The sequence below is a fragment of the Pseudophryne corroboree genome, chromosome 1 (genome assembly GCF_028390025.1).
Source record: "Pseudophryne corroboree isolate aPseCor3 chromosome 1, aPseCor3.hap2, whole genome shotgun sequence".
Classification (NCBI taxonomy): domain Eukaryota; kingdom Metazoa; phylum Chordata; class Amphibia; order Anura; family Myobatrachidae; genus Pseudophryne; species Pseudophryne corroboree.
The window spans coordinates 742,823,714-742,841,634 of NC_086444.1; the positions used below are offsets into that span (position 1 = coordinate 742,823,714).

At 48.0% G+C, this 17,921-nt stretch overlaps 1 protein-coding gene across 2 annotated transcripts in view; it reads left to right on the forward strand.

Moving 5' to 3' along the window:
- The window catches only part of ADAMTS10 (ADAM metallopeptidase with thrombospondin type 1 motif 10), a 291,074-nt gene that overhangs the window by 52,443 nt on the left and 220,710 nt on the right, over positions 1–17,921 (forward strand). Inside the window, exon 1 of one of the 2 annotated variants that reach the window (XM_063916373.1) lies at positions 5,184–5,263. The exons of the other annotated variant lie outside the window; for it this stretch is intronic. The gene's annotated coding sequence lies outside the window, so the exon portion shown is untranslated. Of the gene's footprint in view, positions 1–5,183; positions 5,264–17,921 lie in introns of those variants that run through there. 2 annotated transcript variants of the gene reach the window in all.

Below are 17,921 nucleotides of genomic sequence, written 5' to 3' on the forward strand. Positions count from 1 at the left end.
GGTCCTCTGATATCATTTCTTGAAGTTCTGGGTACCAAGCTCTTCTTGGCCAATCCGGAACCACGAGTATCGTTCTTACTCCCCGCCTTCTTATTATTCTCAATACCTTTGGTATGAGAGGCAGAGGAGGGAACACATAAACCGACTGGTACACCCACGGTGTCACTAGCGCGCCCACAGCTATCGCCTGAGGGTCCCTTGACCTGGCGCAATATCTCTTTAGCTTTTTGTTGAGGCGGGACGCCATCATGTCCACCTGTGGCCTTTCCCAACGGTTTACCAACAGTAGGAAGACTTCTGGATGAAGTCCCCACTCTCCCGGGTGTAGGTCGTGTCTGCTGAGGAAGTCTGCTTCCCAGTTGTCCACTCCCAGAATGAACACTGCCGACAGTGCTATTATGTGATTTTCCGCCCATCGGAGAATCCTTGTGGCTTCTGCCATCGCCATCCTGCTTCTTGTGCCGCCCTGTCGGTTTACATGGGCGACTGCCGTGATGTTGTCTGACTGGATCAGTACCGGCTGGTTTTGAAGCAGGGGTTTTGCCTGACTTAGGGCATTGTAAATGGCCCTTAGTTCCAGAATATTTATGTGCAGGGAAGTCTCCTGACTTGACCATAGTCCTTGGAAGTTTCTTCCCTGTGTGACTGCTCCCCAGCCTCGAAGGCTGGCATCCGTGGTCACCAGGACCCAGTCCTGTATGCCGAATCTGCGGCACTCTAGAAGATGAGCACTCTGCAGCCACCACAGTAGAGACACCCTGGTCCTTGGAGACAGGGTTATCAGTTGATGCATCTGAAGATGCGATCCCGACCACTTGTCCAAGAGGTCCCACTGGAAGGTCCTTGCATGGAACCTGCCGAATGGAACTGCTTCGTATGAAGCCACCATTTTTCCCAGGACTCGTGTGCAGTGATGCACCGATACCCGTTTTGGTTTTAGGAGGTCTCTGACTAGAGATGACAGCTCCTTGGCTTTCTCCTGCGGGAGAAACACTTTTTTCTGTTCTGTGTCCAAAATCATCCCCAGGAACAGTAAGCGAGTGGAAGGAACCAGTTGTGACTTCGGAATGTTTAGAATCCAGCCATGCTGTTGTAGCACATCCCGAGATAGTGCTACTCCGACCAGTAACTGCTCCCTGGACCTCGCCTTTATAAGGAGATCGTCCAAGTACGGGATAATTAAAACTCCCTTTTTTCGAAGGAGTATCATCATTTCTGCCATTACCTTGGTAAACACCCTCGGTGCCGTGGACAGTCCAAACGGTAGTGTCTGGAATTGGCAATGGCAATCCTGTACCACAAATCTGAGGTACTCCTGGTGAGTAAGGTAAATGGGGACATGCAGGTAAGCATCCTTGATGTCCAGGGATACCATGTAATCCCCCTCGTCCAGGCTTGCTATAACCGCCCTGAGCGATTCCATCTTGAACTTGAATTTTTTTATGTATGTGTTCAAGGCTTTCAAATTTAAAATGGGTCTCACCGAACCGTCCGGTTTCGGTACCACAAACAGTGTGGAATGGTAACCCCGTCCTTGTTGAAGTAGGGGTACCTTGACTATCACCTGCTGGGAATACAGCTTGTGAATGGCCTCTAGCACAGCCTCCCTGCCCGAGGGAGTTGTCGGTAAGGCCGATTTGAGGAAACGGGGGGGGGGGGGGAGGCGCCTCGAATTCCAGCTTGTACCCCTGAGATACTACTTGAAGGATCCAGGGATCCACCCGTGAGCGGACCCACTGATCGCTGAAATTTTTGAGCCGGCCCCCCACCGTACCTGGCTCCGCCTGTGGAGCCCCACCGTCATGCGGCGGATTTGGAAGAAGCGGGGGAGGACTTTTGGTCCTGGGAACCTGCTGTGTGTTGCAGCTTTTTCCCCCTTCCTCTGCCTCTAGACAGAAAGGACCCGCCTTTTCCCCGCCTGTTTTTCTGGGGTCGAAAGGACTGTACCTGGTAATACGGCGCTTTCTTAGGCTGTGAGGGGACATGGGGCAAAATGCTGACTTCCCAGCTGTAGCTGTGGAAACAAGGTCTGAAAGACCATCCCCGAATAACTCCTCACCCTTATAAGGCAAAACTTCCATGTGCCTTTTAGAATCTGCATCTCCTGTCCACTGCCGAGTCCATAAGCCTCTCCTAGCAGAAATGGATAATGCACTTATTCTAGATGCCAGCCGGCAGATCTCCCTCTGTGCATCTCTCATGTACAAGACTGAGTCTTTTATATGCTCTACGGTTAGCAATATAGTGTCCCTGTCTAGGGTGTCAATATTTTCCGACAGGGAATCTGACCAAGCAGCAGCAGCACTGCACATCCACGCTGAAGCAATAGCTGGTCTCAGTATAACACCAGTGTGTGTATATATAGACTTTAGGATAGCCTCCTGCTTTCTATCAGCAGGTTCCTTTAGGGCGGCCGTATCCGAAGACGGTAGTGCCACCTTTTTAGACAAACGTGTGAGCGCTTTATCCACCCTATGGGGAGTTTCCCAACGTGACCTATCTTCTGGCGAGAAAGGGAACGCCATTAGTAATTTTTTTGAAATCACCAATTTTTTATCGGGGAAAGCCCACGCTTCTTCACACACTTCATTTAATTCTTCAGATGGGGGAAAAACTATAGGTAGTTTTTTCTCCCCAACATAATACCCTTTTTTGAGGTACCTGGGTTTATATCCGAAAGGTGTAATACCTCTTTCATTGCCTCAATCATGCAACGAATGGCCCTAGTGGACATTAAATTTGACTCATCGTCGTCGACACTGGTATCAGTATCCGTGTCGACATCTGTGTCTGCCATCTGAGGTAGCGGGCGCTTTAGAGCCCCTGATGGCCTTTGAGTCGTCTGGGCAGGCACGAGCTGAGAAGCCGGCTGTCCCGCATTTTGCATGTCGTCAAATTTTTATGTAAGGAGTCGACACTTGCACGTAATTCCTTCCATAAATCCATCCACTCAGGTGTCTGCCCCGCAGGGGGTGACATCACATTTACAGGCATCTGCTCCGCCTCCACATAAGTCTCCTCATCAAACATGTCGACACAGCCGTACCGACACACCGCACACACACAGGGAATGCTCTTAAAGGAGACAGGACCCCACAAAAGCCCTTTGGGGAGACAGAGAGAGAGTATGCCAGCACACACCAGAGCGCTATAATAATGCAGGGACTAACTGAATTATGACCCTTTATAGCTGCTTATAGTATTAAACTGCGCCTAAATTTAGTGCCCCCCTCTCTTTTTTACCCTTTCTGTAGTGTAGACTGCAGGGGAGAGTCAGGGAGCTTCCTTCCAGCGGAACTGTGAGGGAAAAATGGCGCCAGTGTGCTGAGGGAGATGGCTCCGCCCCTTTTTCGTCTGACTTTTCTCCCGCTATTTTCTGTATTCTGGCGGGGGTAATTACCACATATATAGCCTCTGGGGCTATATATTGTGGTTATTTTGCCAGCCAAGGTGTTTTTATTGCTGCTCAGGGCGCCCCCCCCCCCAGCGCCCTGCACCCTCAGTGACCGGAGTGTGAAGTGTGTAATGAGGAGCAATGGCGCACAGCTGCAGTGCTGTGCGCTACCTTAGTGAAGACTGAAGTCTTCTGCCGCCGATTTTCCGGACCATCTTCATGCTTCTGGCTCTGTAAGGGGGACGGCGGCGCGGCTCCGGGAACGAACACCAAGGACGGGTCCTGCGGTCGATCCCTCTGGAGCTAATGGTGTCCAGTAGCCTAAGAAGCCCAAGCTAGCTGCAAGCAGGTAGGTTCGCTTCTTCTCCCCTTAGTCCCTCGTTGCAGTGAGCCTGTTGCCAGCAGGTCTCACTGTAAAATAAAAAACCTAAATTAAACTTTCTTTCTTGGAGCTCAGGAGAGCCCCTAGTGTGCATCCAGCTCAGCCGGGCACAGAAATCTAACTGAGGTCTGGAGGAGGGGCATAGAGGGAGGAGCCAGTGCACACCAGATAGTACCAAATCTTTCTTATAGAGTGCCCAGTCTCCTGCGGAGCCCGTCTATTCCCCATGGTCCTTACGGAGTTCCCAGCATCCACTAGGACGTCAGAGAAATGTAGACCCGCCACTGTTGGATTGTTTAAAACAACTTGGAGAGATAAACCTACTTTGCTGGATTGCACTGATAAATTTGATGTATAAAAATTTGGACATCTGTGTGCGACTGAGTCTGAATCTGTATATGAAGTGCTGTGATTTAGTGGCAGCAGCTTTTTCTCCCGTCAGGTTCCATTATGCTTCATCTACGACATTGTATGTGTTTAAAATGATTCCTTTACAGTTAAAATCACAGCCCCGCATCTTTAGTACACTAAGAGGAAGATGTACCAAAAGTCCACTTATAGTGGAGATTATGCCACTCCTGCTTTGCCTGCTACTGCTGTGAAGCACGAGGTGGCTACTGCGATTACTAATAATAGACCCATCGAGGAGGGTGAACAGTAAGTACAATATTTGCCTACTCTCCCAGCTCCTACATGAGACTCACAATTATTTGATTAGTGCCCCGCAGCCCTGGAACAGTGGGCACCCCTACCAAAACCCACCCACTTCCTAGAGAAATGGGCAGAATGGAGAGACTAATATAGCAATCCGAGGAGAGGGGTGGGCCTAATGGCTTATTTCTATGCCAATCATGTCATTTGGCCCCATTCCTATGCAAATATGCACCACTCGTGGCAATTTCCCATGAGGGGGTGTGGCCTAATAGTGCGATTACCCCTATACCCATCACTATCCACCTGCTTCTCCTCTCTGAGCATCTCCTAGAAAGGCGATCTTCAATGTTGGTAAGTTTGGACCATACTTACCTACTCTTATATAAGATTCAGGGAGAATGTGGAAAAATACCCAGAATCGTGGCTCCATTTTGAGGGGACCAGGCTAAACTATGTATAATTGTGTCATTTAGCCCTGCCCATTGCTCATTGACCAGCAAATTGCAGCATTTTGCTAATGCAGGGCTGGGCTAACACATCATTAGCTCCCTCTCCTGCAGCGGCTAAATGCAGCAAATCAAAATTCTCTTCAACTTTGTTGCCTTCTACTCTTCTCCAGGAGAAGAATTCTAAAAAGTACACTGGACTCACCCTGTCTTCAGAGTCCCATCCAGTGCAGAGGCAGCTGAGCAGAGATATTTTTAAAACAAACTTTACTGACAACCAGCCCAAATTAACAAAGCTCACTTCCTGCTTCTACAGTGAGGAGAAGTAGTTTTTGGCAGCTACAAGTGAGGAAGCCAGTGCGGGTCTGCGGGAGAAGACAGCTGATGGTAAGTGACCATCAGCTGTCACTTACCGTCTTTAGTAACAGCTGAGTGAACCTTTAGTAACATCTGGGACACTTAGCGCTGTTATAGGTGCCTATGGCAGTGCAACAATCTAGCACTCACTTAGCACAGGCATCCAAAATGCAGAGAAATCCCTTTAGTACATATTGACAAGTGATACGTATAGGGATTTCCTCTGCTTATTTGTTTTGTACCCTTTTATCAGGTTATTACATTGACCCCTTTCATATGTATTTTGCTGCATATGCGATGTGCAAAATTGAAAGAAAAATAAGGTACAGTATGCAAACTGTTTGAAGCGGATCAGTTTCATGGGGCATCTCGTGCCTTATGGCATATTTAGGTATACAGTATGAGGACCCATCTGTACATATGTCACTTACTGGCCATCCTTGGTTCCAACAAGTTCCATCTGTGACAGCATGACATCACTCTCTGGTGATTCTCATTCTCACTTGTCACAAAAAATATGTTTCTATAAGAATAATGCATTTTTAATGCTTTTGTTCTAATGTCAACCTGAGATACTTGTTAAATAAGCTTCACCATACCACCTTCTATGCATTAGAACTTTAAGCCTAAGATGTATTGGACTATGTGACCCATCGCTGGTGAAAATTCCAGTTCTCACCAGCAATAGGCCTCTTTCCGTGTTCATTAATAGACCATGGGCTTGATTCCGAGTCAGATGCAGTTGCTACAGTCCTTCCATCTTTTGCTGCAGTCCAATCTGTGACTTTATGCTGAAGCCACTACAAAGCCGTTCCCCGGTGTACAACCGTGCATCCAAATGTGCAAGCACTGAGAAACCCACTGTCAGTATCTGGTATTGCATTTCTGTCTGGTGCCACACCATCCAAACTTGCTCCAGCCCTATGGTAGGTGCAGTTTCTCCATCCCAGTACGGCCTCCTATCTGAGAGGTTGAGCATATCTGTAATGCAACCACTTTCAGCAACACTTCCATAAGATGCAACCAGGGCCGTAACTAGGTGTGTGCCGATGGTGCCTTGCCCACTGCTCAACTGCACTGAAGGCGCGCCATCTGGCAACACCCCCACCAGTTTCCGCACTCCGCGGCCACCGCCTCTGTAAGGAACAGGGAGCGGTGCCGCAGTTGGCATTTGGTGTCACACAGTCCCTCCTGCGGTAATTCCATCTGTGAGCACCGTCGCCGCCACTGAATGGAGAGCACGTGGGAGCACTCCGTCAGCTGCGTGCTGCCGTCGCAGCTTCAACTGATGCTGCCTGTGAGCCCCGCCGATGAAATGGAGGAGAGGGAGTGAGAGCACTTGTTCAGCTGCCGCAGCCTCTACTGATGCCGCCTGTGAGCCCCGCCGCTGAAATGGAGGAGAGGGAGTGAGAGCGCTCGTTCAGCCGCCGTAGTCTCTACTGTATGCCGCCTGTGAGCCCCGCTGCTGAAATGGAGGAGAGGGAGTGAGAGCGCTCGTTCAGCCGCCATAGTCTCTACTGTATGCCGCCTGTGAGCCCCGCTGCTGAAATGGAGGAGAGGGAGTGAGAGCTCTCGTTCAGCCGCCGCAGTCTCTACTGCATGCCTTCTGAGCCCCGCTGCTGAAATGGAGGAGAGGGAGTGAGAGCTCTCGTTCAGCTGCGTGCTCCCGTCTATGAGCTATCCCAGCCTGTACTGATGCCGCCCACCAGTGAGACCCACCGCCGCCTCCTCAGCAGGGTGCACCTGTACATCAGTGTCTGCTCCTGTTAGTCCTGCCTGTTAGTTCTGGATGCCGCATCGCCCACACAGGTGAAAAACACACACATACACACTCTCACTCTCTCTCTCACACTCTCTCTCACTCCACTCTCACTCTCTCTCTCTCTCTCATACACACACATACACTCACTCTCTCACACACTCTCACTTTCTATCACACACTCTCACTCTCTATCACACTCACTCTCTCTTGCTGTAATGTGTAAAAAAGTGGGACTCTGCTGCCTAATGTGTAAAAAAGGGGGACTCTGCTGCCGTAATGTGTAAAAGGGGACTCTACCTGCTGTACTGTTTAAAGGGAGCTCTACCTGCTGTACTGTGTAAAAGGGGACTCTACCTACCTTACTGTGTAATAAGGAGCTCTGCCTGCTGTACTGTATAAAAGGGAGCTATGTGGCCATGCCCCTTCCCCATGAAGCCACGCCCCTATATTTTTGGGCGCGCCTGTGACATGCATTGGCCCTGCTTTATATGTGGGTGGGGGGCGCCAATGCTGTTTCTTGCGCACAGCGCTAAAATGTCTAGTTATGACACTGGATGCAACATTTCCATGCATCTATTTAGCTACCCTCCTGTTACCTCCCAGTCATCGTCTAGGAACACTCCTTACATTTCTGCTACTGTGCGTCTAAATTTGTGCTGTAACTGTGTAAGAACAAAATTGGGTTTGCTTATCTCGCTTGTTACTACCACACTTACATTTCCGCAATTTTGCTCTGTTTTGTTTTACTACAGTTTATTATATTCAGTGGTTTGTTATTTTTTTTTAATGGAAAAGATCTGAACAGAGATCAGTAGTTTTGAACTGATAAATCTGGCTTCTTGCAAATCGTCTAAAATCACAACAAGAAGTGTCGTTTTCAACAAATATGCTTGATAAATTACAGCCATGGTATTTTAAATGTTTTACTGTTATCTTTTCATTAGTTCTGTTGTTAAAGAGCAACCAATTCACATTGAAACAAAAATAAGACTGTAACTAAGTGTTTCACACCTCTATCGCTAGTAATTCTCTAATTAGATCTCCTGCCCATACAGGATATATAGGGCCCAAGTCAGCATAGGTCGAACAATCGCACAAAAACAACCCTTTACGCTGATAGCACAGGGCAAGTCCACCCCGCATGCCGGGGACCCCCCCCCCCCCCCCCACCTCCGCTAACATGCGGGCGCTTCACTAAGTAGCAAAGCGCTTGCATGATAAGGGTAGCCCTCTGTCTGCACAGCCTAGCTGCAAAGGCAGATGGCTATCCTATTGGGCTGCAGCGGCTGCTTGTGACGTCACCTGCAGGGGGGTGGTGATGGCGCGTCGACGCCGTGATTTGTGGGCGTCGATGTGACGTCCCCCAGGTCTTGGACTGCGTTCTAAAGAGAATGCAGTTTAAGACCTTGCACATTCGATTTCAGCAGCATTGTGATTCATGCTGAATCACCCCCACAGTCCCTTGCAAAAGTATTAAGATACTTGACCAATTACCTAATTTCACTGAATATTAAAGGAGTACACTGAAATGTCCTGAAATCATGCTGCAACATAGGGGCCGCATCAACTGTCATTGCAGACACAGAACTACACATGCACAGTAGAAATCCTACGCATGTGCAGATCTAAAAACATTGAAGAAGTACGCAAACTATTGGATTAGCGTATATCTCTGAATCTGGCCCTGTATTGTGTTATGCTATTTGATTAATGTTATTTCGTCATATAATACTGCACTGGTTATAGGACAGTTCAAATTATAATCAACAGACCTTAGGTTTTTGTGTTTATTACCTCATTTTATAAGAGTGTGTACAGCCTGTTTCTGGCAGTATTCCTCATCATGATAAACGTCTGTACTGCAGTGAGATCCCCGCAGCCACGCACACTTACATAAAGATGCGTGTGGACTGGAGTTTATTCCCTGTCAACACTGACTAAAATACTGGTGACCTAAAGCCAATTACTTACTGAATGTCTTAGGAATTTGGCTGTTGGCCGATTCCTGCTTTTTATCAGTTTTTCTTATCAGACTTCTCAACCCAGTTCTTACAGGAAAGTAGCATAATCATAATTTGTATTATATTCTCTCATCTACAGTATATTTTGTTTCTCACAAACATAATACCCCTGTCACACCAGCCTATTTTCCCTGGTTGACCCCGACAAAATCCCGGGAGCCATGCCCTGGCATTTCAACCCTGCTATGTACCAGGGTTGTTCCCAGGACCTTCCCGGGATCCTGGACAGTGTGAATGGTGCAGGGACTTGTCCCTCCTTCCCGGGTTGCCTCTGCTGCTGCTGATTGGCTATGCAGGGCAGGTTCCTGGTGTTGTGATTTTACAGCAGGCACCAGCAGATGTGTGTATGTGCTGCGCTGTCTGTAGCAGCCCTCCCTGGCATGTGTGTGGCTGGGGTTGGCTGGCAGGCTGGTGGTGGACGGACACAGTGCTCTGCTCCTGGACTTCCCTCTTAATTTATAATTACCATCACCTGTGCTGAAACACCTTTCTTATCCATGACCCTGTTCAACACAGGTTCCGGCAATCATAAATGAAGAGAAAAGTCCAGAAGCAGAGCATTTTGTCCCTCCTGGAGAGGGTCATGTTGGGAGGTATGCAAATGGTGTGTGCCAGTATTGTTGCGCTGCCAGGCAGACACATGCTCCCAGCTGCATTACTCTTGCCTTTGCAGGAGAAGTGTGATGTGACTGGGATAACATTACTGATCGGTCAGAGAAGAGGAGGGGGCACAGTACGTGCACAATTAACCTGCCCTCCCTTCCTCTCTCCCTCCCTCTCTCTGATGACCTCATCTTTGTGGGCCTAAAAAAGGCCATTTCTAATAACATTCTCATAAAATGCAGGGCCACCCTGGGTTCAGTATGAAAGGTGCCGACCCAGGACGTCCCAGCTCCAAATGCTGGTGTAAACGGGGCCCAACACGGGAATGTCCCGGCATGATCCTGGGACCGAATTCCCGGGTAATTCCCTGCATTGTTGGTATGAAAGGGGTATAAGTAACCTCAGTTTAACAGAGTGCCAACAGTTTTGCTACCTTGTAATTAATGTGTTTAATCAAGTAATTTGCCTAAATGTAAGATCATCATCAGGAACCATAACATTGTAGTAGTTTAAATTTGTAATTTGTATATTTGGAAACTCACTCCCTTATGTATTAATGAAACAGATACCTTAGTGATTCCACTTGGGATGATGTCCTCAGGTCTGATATTGAGGGGTCCCTTGCAGATACTCCCACCAAGATGGTGTGTTACCGATTCATGTTATGTCTAGCCAGCAGGGCTTACCAAAGCAGCCATAGGCAGGGTACTGAGGGGGCATGGGGAGGCATGACCAAACCTCCTAAAAAAAAATGTACATACACTGTTCTCTGCACTACGCACGAGGCACCGGCAGCAGCACAGGGAGACATTTCAATGCATCAGCAGCACTGCAAAGGAACACAATGCCCCCCTAGCAGCTTACCCAGGCCTGTGCCTGGATGCTCCAACAGGTAATGAGTACCCCCCTTCCCATACACACACACACACACACACACACACACACACACACACACACACACACACACACACACACAGTTGACAACCCTGCAGATGAGATTTCTGAATTCAAGGCTAGATTAAGGGGCTGGGGACAGGGGAGGTCGCCCCAGAGTTCCCATATTCAGAGGGGCCCTGTGCAATTGCCCAAAACAGGTGCCCAGTGTCATCTGTTCCCAGACAGGGGCTGCCACAGCTCTGTGTTCTGCATGCATAGTCAGGGCTGCATGCAGCGCAGAGCAACTACAGATCCCCCTCATCAGCATCACGTTACACATCACTTCCATGACACTGATGAGGGGACTCAGGAGCCGCTATGTGCTGTACGCATTGTGCGTTCCGAAGATTAACACAGATTTGGAAACATTCAAGAGACACACACACACACACACACACACACACACACAGCACTCCTCCTACCTCGTCGCTGGCACACAGGTTCTGTGGGGGCATATCTGGCACTCTGGGGACATGTGTATCTGGCACTGGGTGCATATCTGGCACTGTGTGGGGATATGTGTATCTAGCACTGGGGGCATATCTGTCACTGTGGGGGTGTGTATCTGACACTGGGGGGCATATATGTATCTGGCACTGTGTGGGAATATCTTGCACAGTGTGGACATGTGTATCTGACACTGGGGCATATATGTATCTGGTACTGGGGCATACATGTATCTGGCACTGGGGGCATATATGTATCTGGCACTGCGGGGGCATATATGTATCTGGCACTTTGGGCATATATGTATCTGGCACTTTGGGCATATATGTATCTGGCACTGTGTGGGCATATCTGGCACTGTGTGGACATGTGTATCTGGCACTGGGGCATATATGTATCTAGCACTAAGGGCATATATATCGAGTATCTGGCACTGTGGGGGCATATATGTATCTGGCACTATGGGTGCATAATGCATATATGTATCTGGCACGTTGGACATATATGTATTTGGCACTGTGGGGCATAAATGTATCTGGCACTGTGGGGACATGTGTATCTGACACAGCTGGGGGAAATATTATGTCTATCTGGCACTGCTGTGGGGCATATCATGTGTATCTGACACTGCTATGGGGCATATCATGTGTATCTGGCACTGCTGTGGGAAACATCATGTGTAGCTAGCACTACTGGAGGGCATATCATGTGTAGCTGGCACTGCTGGGGGCATATCATGTGTAGCTGGCACTGCTGGGGGGCATATCATGTGCAGCTGGCACTGCTGGGGGGCATATCATGTGTAGCTGGCACTGCTGGGGAGCATATCATGTCTATCTGGCACTGCTGGGGGCATATCATGTCTATCTGGCACTGCTGGGGGCATATCATGTCTATCTGGCACTGCTGGGGTCATATCATGTCTATCTGGCACTGCACTACTGTAGACATTATGGGGGATATCCAATTAGCCCTGGTAATTTACCAGGGCTAATTGTCCCGCCGGGCGCTATCTAATTAGCCCCGATAAAACGGTGCGTGCTGCAGTTTATCGGGGATTTTGTTTCACCTGCCTCCGGCAGGCGAAGCACATTCCCTGGAAACAGCCCCGTTTTCGGACGAAAACGGGTCTGTTTCACACGAAAACACACAGGTTTCACTAAACCTGTGTGTTTTCAGGAGAAAGGGTTTTTTTTTTGTTACAGGCGATCAATCTGGATAGCCTGTAAAAAAAAATCAGTGAAACATAGGAAAAAAGTCCGAAAAATGTTTGAAAACGGACGTTTTTCAGACCCGATGTTTTACTGGGAGTAATTGGATATTCCTCTATTTGTATCTGGCACTATACTGTAGACCAGAGATTCTCAAACTCGGTCCTCGGGGGCCCACACAGTGCATGTTTTGCAGGTAACCCAGCAGGTGCACAGGTGTATTAATTACTCACTGACACATTTTAAAAGGTCCACAGGTGGAGCTAATTATTTCACTTGTGATTCTCTGAGGAGACCTGCAAAACATGCACTGTGTGGGCCCCCGAGGACCGAGTTTGAGAACCTCTGCTGTAGACATTATGTATATCTGGCACTATACTGGAGACATTGGCCCTCATTCCGAGTTGTTCGCTCGCAAGCTGCTTTTAGCAGCTTTGCACAAGCTAAGCCGCTACCTACTGGGAGTGAATCTTAGCATAGTAGATTTGCGAACGAAAGATTAGCAGTTTTGCGAATAGACACTTCTTAGCAGTTTCTGAGTAGCTCGAGACTTACTCTGCCACTGCGATCAGTTCAGTCAGTTTCGTTCCTGGTTTGACGTCACAAACACACCCAGCGTTCGCCCAGACACTCCCCCGTTTCTTCAGACACTCCCGCGTTTTTCCCAGAAACGGCAGCGTTTTTTCGCACACACCCATAAAACGGCCAGTTTCCGCCCAGAAACACCCACTTCCTGTCAATCACACTACGATCACCAGAACGAAGAAAAAACCTTGTAATGCCGTGAGTAAAACACCAAACTTAATAGCAAATTTACTTGGCGCAGTCGCACTGCGGACATTGCGCATGCGCATTAGCGACTAATCGCTCCGTTGCGAAAAAAATTAACGAGCGATCAACTCGGAATGACCACCATTATGTATATCTGGCACTATACTGGAGACATTATGTGTATCTGGCACTACACTGGAGTCATTATGTGTAAGGAACACTACTGTGGCTGTTATGTGTAAAGCTGCTTACTGTGTGCATAGAGGGGGTGAAAAGTGGGGGAAGTTATGTGTGGATGCACTGGGTGCGGCAGTTGGCAGCAATCCAGAAGACTTGTCTACTCTTCAGGGGAAGCCGGAGTGCCCCCCAACTTTCGGGAGCCTCACGGACAATCCGGGAGAGTAGGCAAGTATGCCTATAAGTGCTTTCCCAGACAAGAGAAGGAAAGGAAAGCACAGGCAGATACAGTTGAGGCTTACCTCAGCTATCTTTGTCACCTTGACTTATCGTCTGTCCATAGTGCCCTGTTAGAAGACCTTTAACGACCACCTGCACAGTTCTCTAACACAACCCTGTTAGTGCCCTACCAAATCAAATAAACAAGCTAGACTAAACAACTCAGGAACCTTACAATAACAGACCTAAAAGCTAATTTATCAATGAGTGATACATTTCACTGTGAGTGATAAATTGCAACAGCCAACCAGCTCCAAACTGTCATTTTTCAAACACAGTCTGTGAAATGGAAGTTAGGAGCTGATTGGCTGGTGCAATTTATCACTCACAGTGAAATTTTTCACTAATTGATAAATGACTCTACTAGTTCTGTATATATTTATGACTTTAGTGTATATTGCAACATCTATAAGTTTCAACCTATGACACTATTATAACACTGCACAGATGGATTGACAGAGCTAGACCACAGATATTTCAGAGACAAGACTACAGCAAGCAACTTCTCTAAACGTCTGCCAGTCTAGTACTTACTAGGACCAAGAAAATTCTTGGAGAATTCTTAATACTGAACCTAACAGCCGGTCAGCATGTTACAGGGCCTTATGCCCTGTACCTTCATGATAATAAGATTTTAAACCTACCGGTAAATCTTTTTCTCGTAGTTCGTAGAGGATGCTGGGACTCCGTAAGGACCATGGGGATAGACGGGCTCCGCAGGAGACATGGGCACTTTAAGAAAGACTTTGGATCTGGGTGTGCACTGGCTTCTCCCTCTATGCCCCTCCTCCAGACCTCAGTTAGAGAAACTGCCCAGAGGAGACGGACAGTATGAGGAAAGGATTTTTGTTAATCCAAGGGCAAGATTCATACCAGCCACACCAATCACACCGTATAACTTGTGATATACTAACCAGTTAACAGTATGAAAACAACATAGCATCAGTTCAAGACAGATGAAAACTATAACATAACCCTTATGTAAGCAAAACTATATACAAGTCTTGCAGAAGAAGTCCGCACTTGGGACGGGCACCCAGCATCCTCTACGGACTACGAGAAAAAGATTTACCGGTAGGTTTAAAATCTTATTTTCTGTAACGTCCTAGAGGATGCTGGGACTCCGTAAGGACCATGGGGATTATACCAAAGCTCCCAAACGGGCGGGAGAGTGCGGATGACTCTGCAGCACCGATTGAGCAAACAGGAGGTCCTCCTCAGCCAGGGTATCAAACTTATAGAACTTTGCAAAGGTGTTTGACCCCGACCAAGTATCAGCTCGGCACAGCTGTAGTGCCGAGACCCCTCGGGCAGCCGCCCAAGATGAGCCCACCTTCCTAGTGGAATGGGCCTTAACCGATTTTGGTAACGGCAATCCTGCCGTAGAATGCGCCTGCTGAATCGTGTTACAGTTCCAGCGAGCAATAGTATGCTTTGAAGCAGGGCCGCCGACCTTGTTGGCTGCATACAGGACAAACAGTGCTTCTGTTTTTCTGATCCTAGCCGTTCTGGCCACGTCAATTTTCAAAGCCCTGACCACATCAAGGGACTCGGAATCCTCCAAGTCACGTGTAGCCACAGGCACCACAATAGGTTGGTTCATATGAAAGGATGAGACCACCTTAGGTAGGAATTGAGGACGGGTCCGCAATTCCGCTCTATCCATATGGAAAACCAGATAGGGGCTTTTATGTGATAAAGCCGCAAATTCCGAAACTCGCCTAGCCGAAGCCAAGGCTAACAACATGACCACCTTCCAAGTGAGATATTTCAACTCCACTGTTCTAAGTGGTTCAAACCAATGTGACTTAAGGAAACTTAACACCACGTTAAGGTCCCAAGGCGCCACCGGAGGTACAAAATAAGGCTGAATATGCAGTACTCCCTTCACAAAAGTCTGTACTTCAGGTAGAGAGGCCAATTCCTTTTGAAAGAAAATGGATAAGGCCGAAATCTGAACTTTAATGGAGCCTAATTTTAGGCCCAAATTCACTCCAGTTTGTAGGAAGTGAAGAAAACGGCCTAGATGGAAATCTTCCGTAGGAGCATTCCTGGCCTCACACCAAGAAACATATTTTCGCCATATTCGGTGATAATGTTTAGATGTCACGTCCTTCCTAGCCTTTATTAGCGTAGGAATGACCTCATCCGGAATACCTTTTTCCGCTAGGATCCGGCGTTCAACCGCCATGCCGTCAAACGCAGCCGCGGTAAGTCTTAGAACAGACAGGGACCCTGTTGCAACAGGTCCTGTCTTAGAGGAAGAGGCCACGGATCTTCTGTGAGCATTTCCTGCAGATCCGGATATCAGGCCTGATAAAGCTAAATATTTATCTTATAACATTCACTATATATTGGTAAGAGACTCAGTACGCAATGGGCGTACGGGGTACCGTAAGGGTACGCACTTAGCGTAGCAGACGCAAGGCCGTGGTCGAGACGCACGAGCGACACGTTCGCTCACGGCTTAGCTGGGTATCGAGCACGCTATAGGCGGTCCGAGTACCGTAATGCTACGCTACTAGCTAGCGGACGCTGTGCCCACAAGAGGAACACGAGCGGCGCAGACACTCACAGGATGACACACAGTAAACCTTGTATGCAACACAATGAAAGGCTGAGCCTATACTGTAAACCTTGGTTTTGTAATGTGAACACAATGCAATGCTAATTAACCTCTATTATATAAAAGCCTCTTGAGCGATTGAGACGCTCTGAATACTCTCAACAATGTAATAAACACACAATACCTTGCTAAGTTTCCAAAACCTTTACTAACGAGATTTAGTTATGTAAAAAGGGAAAAATACAGTTAACATCTTATACACTACAGACTAACATCAATATCTAAACATAATATCTACACATATACAATATACAACAGCGTAACAATAACAGAGAGAGAGAGAGAGAGAGTATGGCAAATACAAACAGAGAACAAGTTGGTTACAGAGAAAAACTTACACACTGGGGAATGATCGCTGCGCAGTCCTGGTACCAGCTCTCAAGTTAGTCAGTGATGAAAACCTTTTGTGGAGAGTAGACTGAGCTGGCCCAAGCTGGCTGCCTTATATACACTGCATACAGTACACTACTAAGGGGCCTACAATCTCATTGTTCATTGGACGCAGGAATCTGTCCTTACATTATAACAAAAGGTCATAGGTTGATTCAAACAGGTGGGCTGCGACTATTTCATACTGCTCAGGTGGGAGGGAATCTCAGGATTCCCGCCGCATGGATAATGAACTGCAAATATAGCAAATGTCCATAAACTTCTTATAAACATAACTATTCGCAGGAGCGATTAATTTCTCTCAAACCAACACCGGAATGTTACTAATAATATACTCTACCGTTGCATACCAAACACCACTGCTCAAAACCTGTCTGACCCTTCGTATCATGTAAAGAGGGATTTCTCTGTCCATAAACCAGTTACACTAAACAAACTTACTGATATTATTAAGGAGACCATAACCTACAAAATACACTATTTGGATTAACTATGTAACAATTGAGTCGCCCGCCAGACGCACACAAATTCTACCATAAATGCACATACCACGCGCTTGAGCGCATGTCCGTGGAAGCGCCGTCACGCAACTGCGAATATGCGCACGCACGGGAGAGAATGTGCGCGTGCAGCGGGCAAGCGCATGGGGTTAGTACAAGGCATGAGAATAACGATATTTTTCGACTTTGACAGGCCCTTCGTGGCCAATCCGGAACAATGATTATTGTTCTCACTCCTCTTTTTCTTATCATTCTCAACACCTTGGGTATGAGAGGAAGAGGAGGGAATACATAGACCGACTGGAACACCCAGGGTGTCACTAGGGCGTCCACAGCTACCGCCTGAGGATCTCTTGACCTGGCGCAATACCTTTGTAGCTTTTCGTTGAGACGGGACGCCATCATGTCTATTTGGGGCAGTCCCCACCGACTTGCAATCTGTGCGAAGACTTCCTGATGAAGTCCCCACTCTCCCGGATGCAGGTCGTATCTGCTGAGGAAGTCTGCTTCCCAGTTGTTCACTCCCGGAATGAACACTGCTGACAGTGCGCTTACATGATTCTCCGCCCAGCAAAGAATTCTGGTGGCTTCCGCCATTGCCACTCAGCTCCTTGTGCCGCCCTGGCGGTTTACATGAGCTACTGCGGTGACGTTGTCTGACTGGATCAGAACTGGTCGGTCGCGAAGTAAGGTCTCCGCTTGACGTAGGGCGTTGTATATGGCCCTTAGTTCCAGGATGTTGATGTGAAGACAAGTCTCTTGACTTGACCAAAGGCCTTAGAAATTTCTTCCCTGTGTGACTGCTCCCCAACCTCGGAGGCTCGCGTCCGTGGTCACCAGGATCCGATCCTGAATGCCGAACCTGCAGCCCTCTAGAAGGTGAGCACTTTGCAGCCACCACAGGAGAGATACCCTGGCCCTGGGGGACAGGGTGATCCGCTGATGCATTTGCAGATGTGACCCGG